The 14,939-nt window shown below is 43.6% G+C and overlaps 1 pseudogene; it reads left to right on the top strand.

Moving 5' to 3' along the window:
* The first annotated feature begins 5,501 nt into the window (after positions 1-5,501).
* LOC124029563 lies at positions 5,502-13,789 on the top strand (annotated as a pseudogene).
* Positions 13,790-14,939: the final 1,150 nt, after the last annotated feature.

The raw sequence follows: 14,939 nt of genomic DNA, 5'->3' as shown, positions 1-14,939 counted from the left end.
GTACTAAACCACAACCTCTGTAGGATGACTAGTTACTAAACCACAACCCTCTGTAGGATGACTAGGTTACTAAACCACAACCCTCTGTAGGATGACTAGTTACTAAACCACAACCCCTCTGTAGGATGACTAGTTACTAAACCACAACCCTCTGTAGGATGACTAGTTACTAAACCACAACCCTCTGTAGGATGACTAGTTACTAAACCACAACCCTCTGTAGGATGACTAGGTTACTAAACCACAACCCTCTGTAGGATGACTAGGTACTAAACCACAACCCTCTGTAGGATGACTAGTTACTAAACCGCAACCCTCTGTAGGATGACTAGTTACTAAACCACAACCCTCTGTAGGATGACTAGTTACTAAACCACAACCCTCTGTAGGATGACTAGTTACTAAACCGCAACCCTCTGCCCTGTAGGATGACTAGTTACTAAACCACAACCCTCTGTAGGATGACTAGTTACTAAACCACAACCCTCTGTAGGATGACTAGTTACTAAACCACAACCCTCTGTAGGATGACTAGTTACTAAACCACAACCCTCTGTAGGATGACTAGTTACTAAACCACAACCCTCTGTAGGATGACTAGTTACTAAACCACAACCCTCTGTAGGATGACTAGTTACTAAACCACAACCCTCTGTAGGATGACTAGTTACTAAACCACAACCCTCTGTAGGATGACTAGTTACTAAACCACAACCCTCTGTAGGATGACTAGTTACTAAACCACAACCCTCTGTAGGATGACTAGTTACTAAACCACAACCCTCTGTAGGATGACTAGTTACTAAACCACAACCCTCTGTAGGATGACTAGGTACTAAACCACAACCCTCTGTAGGATGACTAGGTACTAAACCACAACCCTCTGTAGGATGACTAGTTACTAAACCACAACCCTCTGTAGGATGACTAGTTACTAAACCACAACCCTCTGTAGGATGACTAGTTACTAAACCACAACCCTCTGTAGGATGACTAGTTACTAAACCACAACCCTCTGTAGGATGACTAGTTACTAAACCACAACCCTCTGCAGGATGACTAGTTACTAAACCACTACCCTCTGTAGGATGACTAGTTACTAAACCACTACCCTCTGTAGGATGACTAGTTACTAAACCACAACCCTCTGCCCTGTAGGATGACTAGTTACTAAACCACAACCCTCTGTAGGATGACTAGTTACTAAACCACAACCCTCTGTAGGATGACTAGTTACTAAACCACAACCCTCTGTAGGATGACTAGTTACTAAACCACAACCCTCTGTAGGATGACTAGTTACTGAAACCACAACCCTCTGTAGGATGACTAGTTACTAAACCACAACCCTCTGTAGGATGACTAGTTACTAAACCACAACCCTCTGTAGGATGACTAGTTACTAAACCACAACCCTCTGTAGGATGACTAGTTACTAAACCACAACCCTCTGTAGGATGACTAGTTACTAAACCACAACCCTCTGTAGGATGACTAGTTACTAAACCACAACCCTCTGTAGGATGACTAGGTACTAAACCACAACCCTCTGTAGGATGACTAGTTACTAAACCACAACCCTCTGTAGGATGACTAGTTACTAAACCACAACCCTGTGCTCTGTAGGATGACTAGTTACTAAACCGCAACCCTCTGTAGGATGACTAGTTACTAAACCACAACCCTCTGTAGGATGACTAGTTACTAAACCACAACCCTCTGTAGGATGACTAGTTACTAAACCACAACCCTCTGTAGGATGACTAGTTACTAAACCACAACCCTCTGTAGGATGACTAGTTACTAAACCGCAACCCTCTGCCCTGTAGGATGACTAGTTACTAAACCACAACCCTCTGTAGGATGACTAGTTACTAAACCACAACCCTCTGTAGGATGACTAGTTACTAAACCGCAACCCTCTGTAGGATGACTAGTTACTAAACCACAACCCTCTGTAGGATGACTAGTTACTAAACCGCAACCCTCTGTAGGATGACTAGTTACTAAACCACAACCCTCTGTAGGATGACTAGTTACTAAACCACAACCCTCTGCTCTGCAGGATGACTAGTTACTAAACCACAACCCTCTGTAGGATGACTAGTTACTAAACCACAACCCTGTGCTCTGCAGGATGACTAGTTACTAAACCACAACCCTCTGTAGGATGACTAGTTACTAAACCACTACCCTCTGCTCTGCAGGATGACTAGTTACTAAACCACTACCCTCTGCTCTGCAGGATGACTAGTTACTAAACCACTACCCTCTGCTCTGTAGGATGACTAGTTACTAAACCACTACCCTCTGCTCTGCAGGATGACTAGTTACTAAACCACAACCCTCTGTAGGATGACTAGTTACTAAACCACAACCCTCTGTAGGATGACTAGTTACTAAACCACAACCCTCTGTAGGATGACTAGTTACTAAACCACAACCCTCTGTAGGATGACTAGTTACTAAACCACAACCCTCTGTAGGATGACTAGTTACTAAACCACAACCCTCTGTAGGATGACTAGTTACTAAACCACAACCCTCTGTAGGATGACTAGTTACTAAACCACAACCCTCTGTAGGATGACTAGTTACTAAACCACAACCCTGTGCTCTGTAGGATGACTAGTTACTAAACCACAACCCTCTGTAGGATGACTAGTTACTAAACCACAACCCTCTGTAGGATGACTAGTTACTAAACCACAACCCTGTGCTCTGTAGGATGACTAGTTACTAAACCACTACCCTGTGCTCTGTAGGATGACTAGTTACTAAACCACAACCCTCTGTAGGATGACTAGTTACTAAACCACAACCCTCTGTAGGATGACTAGTTACTAAACCACAACCTGTAGGATGACTAGTTACTAAACCACAACCTGTGCTCTGGCATAGGATGACTAGTTACTAAACCACAACCCTCTGTAGGATGACTAGTTACTAAACCACAACCCTCTGTAGGATGACTAGTTACTAAACCACAACCCTCTGTAGGATGACTAGTTACTAAACCACAACCCTCTGTAGGATGACTAGTTACTAAAAACCACAACCTCTGTAGGATGACTAGTTACTAAACCACAACCCTCTGTAGGATGACTAGTTACTAAACCACAACCCTGTGCTCTGTAGGATGACTAGTTACTAAAACCACTACCCTCTGTAGGATGACTAGTTACTAAACCACAACCCTCTGTAGGATGACTAGTTACTAAAACCACAACCCTCTGTAGGATGACTAGTTACTAAACCACAACCCTCTGTAGGATGACTAGTTACTAAACCACAACCCTCTGTAGGATGACTAGTTACTAAACCACAACCCTCTGCAGGATGACTAGTTACTAAACCACAACCTCTGCAGGGATGACTAGTTACTAAACCACAACCCTCTGCAGGATGACTAGTTACTAAACCACAACCCTCTGTAGGATGACTAGTTACTAAACCACAACCCTCTGTAGGATGACCACAACCCTCTGCAGGATGACTAGTGCTAAACCTGGCAACCCTCTGCCCTGTAGGATGACTAGTTACTAAACCACAACCTCTGTAGGATGACTAGTTACTAAACCACAACCCTCTGTAGGATGACTAGTTACTCTGCCCCTGTAAACCACTAAACCCTCTGTAGGATGACTAGTTACTAAACCCTCTGTAGGATGACAACTAAACCTCAACCCTCTGTAGGATGACTAGTTACTAAACCACAACCCTCTGTAGGATGACTAGTTACTAAACCACAACCCTCTGTAGGATGACTAGTTACTAAACCACAACCCTCTGTAGGATGACTAGTTACTAAAATCCACTACCCTCTGCTCTGTAGGATGACTAGTTACTAAACCACAACCCTCTGTAGGATGACTAGTTACTAAACCACAACCCTCTGTAGGATGACTAGTTACTAAACCACAACCTCTGTAGGATGACTAGTTACTAAAACCACAACCTCTGCTCTGTAGGATAACTAGGTACTAAACCACAACCCTCTGCTCTGTAGGATAACTCTAGTTACTAAACCACAACCCTCTGTTCTGTTCCGGGATAAGATCCTCCCCATCTCTGTGTTCATGGAGTTTAGTCTGGACTACCAGCAGGCTGCAGATAAGACCGGTCTACTGCCTATCCTGGACCAGTCTACGCCCACCAACATCTCAAACAGGTACCGCTTTACCTAAGGCTTAGTCCCAAATGGTACCCTATGCCCTATAGTGCACTACTTTTAATCAGATCCCTATGAGTCCTGGTCTAAAGTAGTGCACTATATAGGGAATACCGTTGCAAAACTTTAAATTTTGCAACTAAATCAAGTGTTCCTATTGGACAAATTTAGTTGGTCCCTCTCGTTTCCTGTTCCGTTTGCTTCCGTTTTTAAATAAACATTTCGCAACAGAATCGTCGGGATGGGATCCTGGGACACCCCTGATCATCCGCACAGTTCGCTTTCTCAGCAGCCACATACAGTGTCGTCACTTTGTTCGTTGTAGAATTCCTTCTCGCATCTTCGCGCTCTCTCCTCCTCTCACCTTTTCCCTTGGCTTGTGGACTTTAGTGTGCGACACAACAGCCGTCTGTGACCAGGGTCAAACACCCTCCAAGCGAAACCTTCTTACCATAACCGCTAACCTTTACACAGCTTACGTTATAGCTAACGTGTTAGTAAAACAATCCAATCTGTGTGTGTACAATTACTCAGTACAGTGTACAGCAAGCAGTTTAGCAGTTACATCGCCTGGTAAATTAATAAAACCAAAAGCTTACCTTGACTTAGAAGATTTCCTGTGTTGGATAGCCTTAGCCAGCTAGCTAGCTAACGTCAATAGCATTCCTCTCTGTTTGAGTCAGGTTGTTGAGTAGGCTAAATTAGCGCATTAGCTAAGGAAGTGAAAGGTAAACTAAGAAAAAAATACAATGAAATATAGCTCTCTTTCTGCTGAATCTCCTTAATTTGTTTATTTTCTTTTTGTTTAACTTCAACTATTGTCTTTCTCTCACTTTGAGTCAACTACTCACCACATTCTATACACTGCAGTGCTAGCTGTAGCTGTAACTTATGCTTTCAGTACTAGATTCATTCTCTGATCCTTTGATTGGGTGGACAACATGTTAGTTCAAGGTTGGAGGACGTCCTCCGAAGTTGTCATAATTACTGTGTAAGTCTATTGAAGGGGGTGAACCACGAGCCTCTAGGTTTTGTATTGAAGTCAATGTACCCAGAGGAGGATGGAAGCTAGCTGTCCTCCGGTTACACCATGGTGCTACCTAACAGAGTGCTGTTGACGCTACTGTGTTTTAAATCAGTTATTTGGTGATGTGAATATATTTAGTATAGTTTTATCTTAAAAGGATAACTTTAAAAAAAATGTTTCTCTGCTTTTTTATGAAATCCACTGAGGAGGATGGTCCTCCCTTCCTCCTCTGGTTGAGTGGTGAGGGATGGGTCAAGTTTTTTGGGGGTAAACAAACTGTCTACTTGGGACAATATTTTTCAGGCCCATATCCTACTGGACTGTGGAGATGACAACATCTGCAAGCCAGACCTCAGACTGTCTGTAGTGAGGTGAGTGGTCCTCCTCCTTCATATATAAGGCTATGAGGACTAACATAGCTAGCCAAGCCCAGCTGTGCTGGCCTAGTTACAGGAACATATCATCGCCAGAACAGTGTGGTTCTGGAAACAGTGACGTTGTTCAAACTGAGTCTAGATCTTTTTCCATGAATTGTCGTTTTTTTTACCACAAGTGACCAGAAGGAGATCTACATTGGAGACGATAACCCCTTGACCCTGGAGGTGACCGCGGAGAACCGAGGAGAAGGGGCGATGAGGCAGAGCTTCATGTCTTCATTCCTCCCCAGGCCGACTTCACCGGCCGTCCTCTACGCAACAGTGAGGTATAAACTCCTCTAATGAACTGTAATGGTGATGGTATTGGGTGAGCTCCCTCTAATGAACTGTGTGATGGTATGGGTAGGTTGTACCCAACAGTGAGGTATAAAACTCCTCTAATAAACTGTAATGGTGATGGTATGGGTAGGTTGTACTCTCTAACATTTACATTTACATTTAAGTGAGGTATAAACTTGGTGCCACCTTATGACATCCAGTAAAATGAACTGATGAACTGTAATGGTGATGGTATGGGTAGGTTGTACCCAACAGTGAGGTATAAACTCCTCTAATAAACTGTAATGGTGATGGTATGGGTAGGTTGTACCCAACAGTGAGGTATAAACTCCTCTAATGAATATGTGTTGATGGTATGGGTAGGTTGTGCCCAACAATTGAGGTAAACTCTGTGAACTGTAATGGTGATGGTATGGGTAGGTTGTACCCAACAGTGAGGTAGAAACTCTTCTAATGAACTGTAATGGTGATGAGTATGGGTAGGTTGTACCCAACAGTGAGGTATAAACTCCTCTAATGAACTGTAATGGTGATGGTATGGGTAGGGTTTTGCTTGCCCAACAGTGAAGTATAATATCTAATGAACTGTAATGGTGATGGTATAGGTAGGTTGTGCCTTTGGCTACCCTCATTGGGCTCCTGAGTGGGTCAGCGGTCTTAGACTCTCCATCTCTCAGTGCTAGAGGCGTGCACAGAACACAGGTCATGATCTGGAGTCCCATAGGGCTGGCGCTGGTGTCCCAGAGTCGTCTGGTTTGAGTTTGGCCCGGGGGGGGAGTAGGCCGTCATTGTAAATAAGAATTTGTTATTCAACTGACTTGCCTGGTTAAATAAAGTACAGTGGTATTCCCCTGGTGGCTGTACACTCTAACCACTAGGCTACGCTGCCTCCCCGTAGACATTATCCACTAGAAATGGGAATCCTGATGCTAAAATACTAATGGGACATGTTTGTTTGTCTAATGACAATACAGCCGTGATGTTATGATGGACGGAAACAGCAGTAAAAGCTTAGAAAATACATATTTATTTGTCCCCTTTTCCAGACTCTGTCTAGATTGTCCTGCGCCTACAAGATAGAGAATCAGACCAGGGTGGTGGTGTGTGACCTGGGGAACCCCATGAAAGGAGGAACTAAAGTGAGTGGATGGAGCATGCAGATGGTGACCGTCCTGTTGACCTGAATGAGGGGGGGGATTCCTGTTCTAGGTATTCTGTTTCTATGTCGGGGTGTTGACAGACACCTAGACTGCACCGTGTCACACCGGGTTACTGGTACTTTGTGAATAAATGTGCCTCTGATCAGAGTGACTCACAGTGATCCTGATGTTGTGGTGTGTTCAGGTGCTGGCCGGACTACGTTTCAGCGTCCACCAGCTCTCGGAGCAGGACACGTCTGTGGAGTTTGACCTGCAGATAAAGAGGTAATCCGGGTCGTATGAGAAACTCTTTTTTTTTTTTTTTTTAGGAACCACAATCAGGGTCTCAACTTACTGGTAAGAGTTAGAATAGTACAGTACAGAAACTCTTTCTCAGTTAGAATAGCAAATCAAATCAAATTTTATTTGTCACATACACATGGTTAGCAGATGTTAATGCGAGTGTAGCGAAATGCTTGTGCTTCTAGTTCCGACAATGCAGTGATAACCAACAAGTAATCTAACTAACAATTCCAAAACTACTGTCTTATACACAGTGTAAGGGGATAAGGAACATGTACATAAGGATATATGAATGAGTGATGGTACAGAGCAGCATACAGTAGATGGTATCGAGTACAGTATATACATATGAGATGAGTGTGTAGACAAAGTAAACAAAGTGGCATAGTTAAAGTGGCTAGTGATACATGTGTTACATAAGGATGCAGTCGATGATGTAGAGTACAGTATATACATATGCATATGAGATGAATAATGTAGGGTAAGTAACATTATATAAGGTAGCATTGTTTAAAGTGGCTAGTGATATATTTACATCACAATATTAAAGTAGCAATTTTGTAAACATTGTTACGCATCAGCAGTTTTCCTGGTTGTTATTGCAATCAAATTTATTTATACATTACTACATCCATCATCTACATCCATCATCTACATCCATCATCTACATCCATCATCTACATCCATCAACTACATCCATCATCTACATCCATCATCTACATCCATCATCTACATCCATCATCTACATCCATCATCTACATCCATCATCTACATCCATCATCTACATCCATCATCTACATCCATCATCTACATCCATCAACTACATCCATCATCTACATCCACCACCTACATCCACCATCTACATCCACCATCTACATCCACCATCATCCATCATCTACATCCACCATCTACATCACCATCTACATCCATCATCTACATCCATCATCTACATCCATCATCTACATCCATCATCTACATCCACCATCTACATCCACCATCTACATCCATCAACTACATCCATCAACTACATCCATCAACTACATCCACCAACTACATCCATCATCTACATCCATCATCTACATCCATCATCTACATCCTACAAATCAAAATCAAATAAAATGTATTTATATAGCCCTTCGTACATCAGCTGATATCTCAAAGTGCTGTACAGAAACCCAGCCTAAAACCCCAAACAGCAAGCAATGCAGGTGTAGAAGCACAGTGGCTAGAAAAACTCCCTGAAAGGCCAGAACCTAGGAAGAAACCTAGAGAGGAACCAGGCTATGTGGCTAGTCCTTCTGGCTGTGCCGGTGGAGATTATAACAGAACATGGCCAAGATGTCTAGTAAAGTTTACAGTAATGTCGATAAAAATAAATGACAGGCCTGATGGAAACAAACATTTTCTGTAAACTTTCCAAACGTCAACAAAACAAAAATACGTTATACAAGGTGGGATCTTTTGGTCTGTAAAATATATTATACGAGAAATGGTGGTGGAAATGCCTTTATGCGCAAATATTAATGTAATAACCATCATAATATCAAAGTAAACTGAGTCATGTGATGACATGGTGTGTTGGTCCTCCTCATAGTGAAGTATACTGATATAACCACTATACTGATATAACCACTATACTGATATAACCACTATACTGATATAACCACTATACTGATATAACCACTATACTGATATAACCACTATACTGATATAACCACTATACTGATATAACCACTATAATTGATATAACCACCATAGTGATATAACCACCATAGTGATATAACCACTATACTGATATATAACCACCATACTGATATAACCACTATACTGATATAACCACTATACTGATATAACCACTTGGTACTGATATAATATAAATATAGCATACTGATATAACCACCACATACTGATATAACCACTATACTTGATATAACCACCATACTGATATAACCACTATACTGATATAACCACTATACTGATATAACCACTATACTGATATAACCACCATACTGATATAACCACTATACTGATATAACCACTATACTGATATAACCACCATACTGATATAACCACTATACTGATATAACCACTATACTGATATAACCACTATACTGATATAACCACTATACTGATATAACCACTATACTGATATAACCACCATATTGATATAACCACTATACTGATATAACCACTATACTGATATAACCACTATACTGATATAACCACTATACTGATATAACCACCATACTGATATAACCACCATAGTGAAGTATACTGAGAGTCATGTGATGACATGGTGTGTTGGTCCTCCACTATGACTGGGGGAACCATGCAGTTTTTACATTTACATTTACATTTAAGTCATTTAGCAGACGCTCTTATCCAGAGCGACTTACAAATTGGTCCATTCACCTTATGACATCCAGTGGAACAGTCACTTTACAATAGTGCATCTAAATATTTTAAGGGGGGTGAGAAGGATTACTTTATCCTATCCTAGGTATTCCTTAAAGAGGTGGGGTTTCAGGTGTCTCCGGATGGTGGTGATTGACTCCGCTGTCCTGGCGTCGTGAGGGAGTTTGTTCCACCATTGGGGGGCCAGAGCAGCGAACAGTTTTGACTGGGCTGAGCGGGAGCTGTACTTCCTCAGTGGTAGGGAGGCGAGCAGGCCAGAGGTGGATGAACACAGTGCCCTTATTTGGGTGTAGGGCCTGATCAGAGCCTGGAGGTACTGAGGTGCCGTTCCCCTCACAGCTCCGTAGGCAAGCACCATGGTCTTGTAGCGGATGCGAGCTTCAACTGGAAGCCAGTGGAGAGAGCGGAGGAGCGGGGTGACGTGAGAGAACTTGGAAGGTTGAACACTGCACGGCTGCGGCGTTCTGGATGAGTTGTAGGGGGTTTAATGGTACAGGCAGGGAGCCCAGCCAACAGCGAGTTGCAGTAATCCAGACGGGAGATGACAAGTGCCTGGATTAGGACCTGCGCCGCTTCCTGTGTGAGGCAGGGTCGTACTCTGCGGATGTTGTAGAGCATGAACCTACAGGAACGGGCCACCGCCTTGATGTTAGTTGAGAACGACAGGGTGTTGTCCAGGATCACGCCAAGGTTCTTAGCGCTCTGGGAGGAGGACACAATGGAGTTGTCAACCGTTTATCAGGCTACAGATGAAATACTGATATAACCACTATACTGATATAACCACTATGACTGGGGGAAACCATGCCGTTTATCAGGCTACAGATGAAATCCGTTATGATGAACTTCACAGGGTGGTGAAAGAGCCCGGCGATGAGCTTGATGCTGCTTTCTGATAAAAATAGATGGTCTAATTCTGGTGACATGGTGATTGACTGCCATTTGACAAAATAATCTTGCTCTTTTGTCCATAATAACCGCATCATGAAGGTAATATGTGCACCCTTGTAGAGAAAGAGAGAAGCCCTTGTAGAGAGAGAGAGAAGCCCTTGTAGAGAGAGAGAGAAGCCCTTGTAGAGAGAGAGAGAAGCCCTTGTAGAGAGAGAGAAGCCCTTGTAGAGAGAGAGAGAAGCCCTTGTAGAGAGAGAGAGAAGCCCTTGTAGAGAAAGAGAGAAGCCCTTGTAGAGAGAGAGAGAAGCCCTTGTAGAGAGAGAGAGAAGCCCTTGTAGAGAGAGAGAGAAGCCCTTGTAGAGAGAGAGAAGCCCTTGTAGAGAGAGAGACGCCCTTGTAGAGAGAGAGACGCCCTTGTAGAGAGAGAGACGCCCTTGTAGAGAGAGAGACGCCCTTGTAGAGAGAGAGACGCCCTTGTAGAGAGAGAGACGCCCTTGTAGAGTTAGAGAAGCCCTTGTAGAGTTAGAGAAGCCCTTGTAGAGTTAGAGAAGCCCTTGTAGAGTTAGAGAAGCCCTTGTAGAGTTAGAGAAGCCCTTGTAGAGTTAGAGAAGCCCTTGTAGAGTTAGAGAAGCCCTTGTAGAGTTAGAGAAGCCCTTGTAGAGAGAGAGAGAAGCCCTTGTAGAGAGAGAGGGAGAGAGAGAGAAGCCCTTGTAGAGAGCGAGAGAAGCATTGTAGAGTGAGAGAGATAAGCCCTTGTAGAGAAAGAGAGAGAAGCCCTTGTAGAGAGAGAGAGAAGCCCTTGTAGAGAGAGAAGAACCCAATGCCCTTTATGGTTGTGAGGTCTGGGGTCCGCTCACCAACCAATAATTCACAAAATGGGACAAACACAAAATTGAGACTCTGCATGCAGAATGTCGCTAAAATATCCTCTGTGTACAACGTAGAACACCAAATAATGCATGCAGAACCGAATTAGGCCGATACCCAGTTATTATCAAAATCCAGAGAAGAGCAGTTCAATTCTACAACCACCTAAAAGGAAGGCGATTCACAAACCTTCCATAACAAAGCCTTCACTTACAGAGAGATGAACCTGGAGAAGAGTCCCCTAAGCAAGCTGGTCCTGGGGCTCTGTTCACAAACACAAACACACCCCACAGAGCCCCAGGACAGCAACACAATTGGACCCAACCAAATCATGAGAGAAAACAAAAGATAATTACTTGACACATTGGAAATAATTAACAAACAGAACAGCAAACTAGATGCTATTTGGCCCGAAACAGAGAGTACACAGTGGCAGAATACCTGACCACTGTGACCCTAAACAGAGAGGACACAGTGGCAGAATACCTGACCACTGTGACTGGCCCTAAACAGAGAGTACACAGTGGCAGAATACCTGACCACTGTGACTGGCCCCTAAACAGAGAGTACACAGTGGCAGAATACCTGACCACTGTGACTGACCCCTAAACAGAGAGTGGCAGAATACCTGACCACTGTGACTGACCCTAAACAGAGAGTGGCAGAATACCTGACCACTGTGACTGACCCTAAACAGAGAGTACACAGTGCAGAATACCTGACCACTGTGACTGACCCTAAACAGAGAGTACACAGTGGCAGAATACCTGACCACTGTGACTGACCCTAAACAGAGAGTACACAGTGGCAGAATACCTGACCACTGTGACTGGCCTAAACAGAGAGTGGCAGAATACCAGCCACTGTGACTGACCCTAAACAGAGAGTACACAGTGGCAGAATACCTGACCACTGTGACTGACCCTAAACAGAGAGTGGCAGAATACCTGACCACTGTGACTGACCCTAAACAGAGAGTACACAGTGGCAGAATACCTGACCACTGTGACTGACCTAAACAGAGAGTGGCAGAATACCTGACCACTGTGACTGACCCTAAACAGAGAGTGGCAGAATACCTGACCACTGTGATCGAAAACTTAAGGAAAGCTTTGACTATGTACAGACTCAGTGAGCATAGCCTTGCCTATTGAGAAAGGCCGCCGTAGGCAGACATGCTCTCAAGAAGACAGGCTATGTGCTCAGTGCCCACAAAATGAGGTGAAACTGAGCTGCACTTCCTGAGTTCCTGCCAAACGTATGACCATATTAGAGAGACATATTTCCCTCAGATTACAGATCCACAAAAAATTTGAAAACAAATCCAATTTTGATCTACTGGGTGAAATACCACAGTGTGACATCACAGCAGCAAGATTTGTGACCTGTTGCCACGAGAAAAGGGCAACCAGTGAAGAACAAACACCATTGTAAATACAACCCATATTTATGCTTATTTATTTTCCCTTGTGTTCTTTAACCATTTGCACATCATTACAACACTGTATAGATATATAATATGACATTTGAAAATGTATTTAATCTTTTGGAACTTCTGTGAGTGTAATGTTTACTGTTCATTTCACTTTTGTATATTATCTACTTCACTTGCTTTGGCGAGTGAGTGAGTGAGTGAGTGAGTGAGTGAGTGAGTGAGTGAGTGAGTGAGTGAGTGAGTGAGTGAGTGAGTGAGTGATGGTGAGTGAGTGAGTGAGTGAGTGAGTGAGTGAGTGAGTGAGTGAGTGAGTGAGTGAGATGCACTATATAAAGTAGGCTGCCATTTGGGACAGAACCTAAGATGTGTATTTGTGTTCTCCCTGCTTGTATTCAGAGTGGCATTTCAATTACAGAGTAGATGTATCCTGTTGTTGTGAAAACCATTTGGTCTCCTAGCCTCCTGTTTGCCAGGCCCTTAGATCACACGGGGCTGTCTTTACACACGCATCCTGCTCACCAAAGGCATTGTTGAATTGTTCAAAATAGTTTATCTAAAACCTTCACGAGTCTCGTGTGGAATTGTTTTGAGGAGTTTCTTTTGAGCTTTGGCACCCGTTTAAAATTCTGGATTCTAGTTACAACATGTATGCAATGGCGCCACCTCGTGGACGTGTGTGTTATAGCATCAACCTGTACTTGTGCACAGTGGTCTTTTGATAATATAATATTGTCTTTCAGTTCCAACCAGTTCAACAACACCAGCAGTCGAGTCCTCAGCATCACAAAGCTGGCTGTCCTTGCCAAGGTGGATATCAGAGGGTATGTGTCTTCTCACTCATTTCAATACCTTAATTATACATTATTTACTCATTTCAATACCTTAGTAAATCATGTATTATGGTATTATTGATTTCAATACTTTAATAAAACCATAATACCTTATTTACTGAACATCATAAAGTGTACATTTAAAAAAATATATATATATATTCTGATGATATGAATTGAGATGATCGTGTGATTGTGTACCATAATATGACAGCAATGCAGACTGCAGTAGCCTAGTAGTTAGAGTGTAGAGGTGGCAGGGTAGCCTAGTGGTTAGAGTGTGGAGGCGGCAGGGTAGCCTAGTGGTTAGAGTGTAGAGGCGGCAGGGTAGCCTAGTGGTTAGAGTGTAGAGGCGGCAGGGTAGCCTAGTGGTTAGAGTGTTGAGGCGGCAGGGTAGCCTAGTGGTTAGAGTGTGGAGGCGGCAGGGTAGCCTAGTGGTTAGAGTGTAGAGGCGGCAGGGTAGCCTAGTGGTTAGAGTGTAGAGGCGGCAGGGTAGCCTAGTGGTTAGAGTGTAGAGGCGGCAGGGTAGCCTAGTGGTTAGAGTGTAGAGGCGGCAGGGTAGCCTAGTGGTTCGAGTGTAGAGGCGGCAGGGTAGCCTAGTGGTTCGAGTGTAGAGGCGGCAGGGTAGCCTAGTGGTTAGAGTGTAGAGGCGGCAGGGTAGCCTAGTGGTTAGAGTGTAGAGGCGGCAGGGTAGCCTAGTGGTTAGAGTGTAGAGGCGGCAGGGTAGCCTAGTGGTTAGAGTGTGGGCGGCAGGGTAGCCTAGTGGTTAGAGTGTAGAGGCGGCAGGGTAGCCTAGTGGTTAGAGTGTAGAGGCGGCAGGGTAGCCTCGTGGTTAGAGCGTTGGACTAGTAACCGGAAGGTTGCAAGTTCAAATCCCCGAGCTGACAAGGTACAAATCTGTCGTTCTGCCCCTGAACAAGGCAGTTAACCCACTGTTCCCAGGCTGTCATTGAAAATAAGAATTTGTTTGTTCTTAACTGACTTGCCTGGTTAAATAAAGGTGTAAAAAAAAATTAAGTTAATGAGGCTCAACCCTAGGAGGGACGTTCAGCTGTTTTTTGTGTTCTGCCTCAGAAACTAAGTGTTTATCAAATAAATAAATAAAAATTGTCACATGCACTGATATACGGGGGGGTACCTGTACA

This window comes from Oncorhynchus gorbuscha, unplaced genomic scaffold, assembly GCF_021184085.1.
Source record: "Oncorhynchus gorbuscha isolate QuinsamMale2020 ecotype Even-year unplaced genomic scaffold, OgorEven_v1.0 Un_scaffold_6832, whole genome shotgun sequence".
Lineage (NCBI taxonomy): Eukaryota > Metazoa > Chordata > Actinopteri > Salmoniformes > Salmonidae > Oncorhynchus > Oncorhynchus gorbuscha.
Note: the sequence above shows the minus strand (reverse complement) of the source record. Positions and strands in the feature narration are given on the sequence as shown.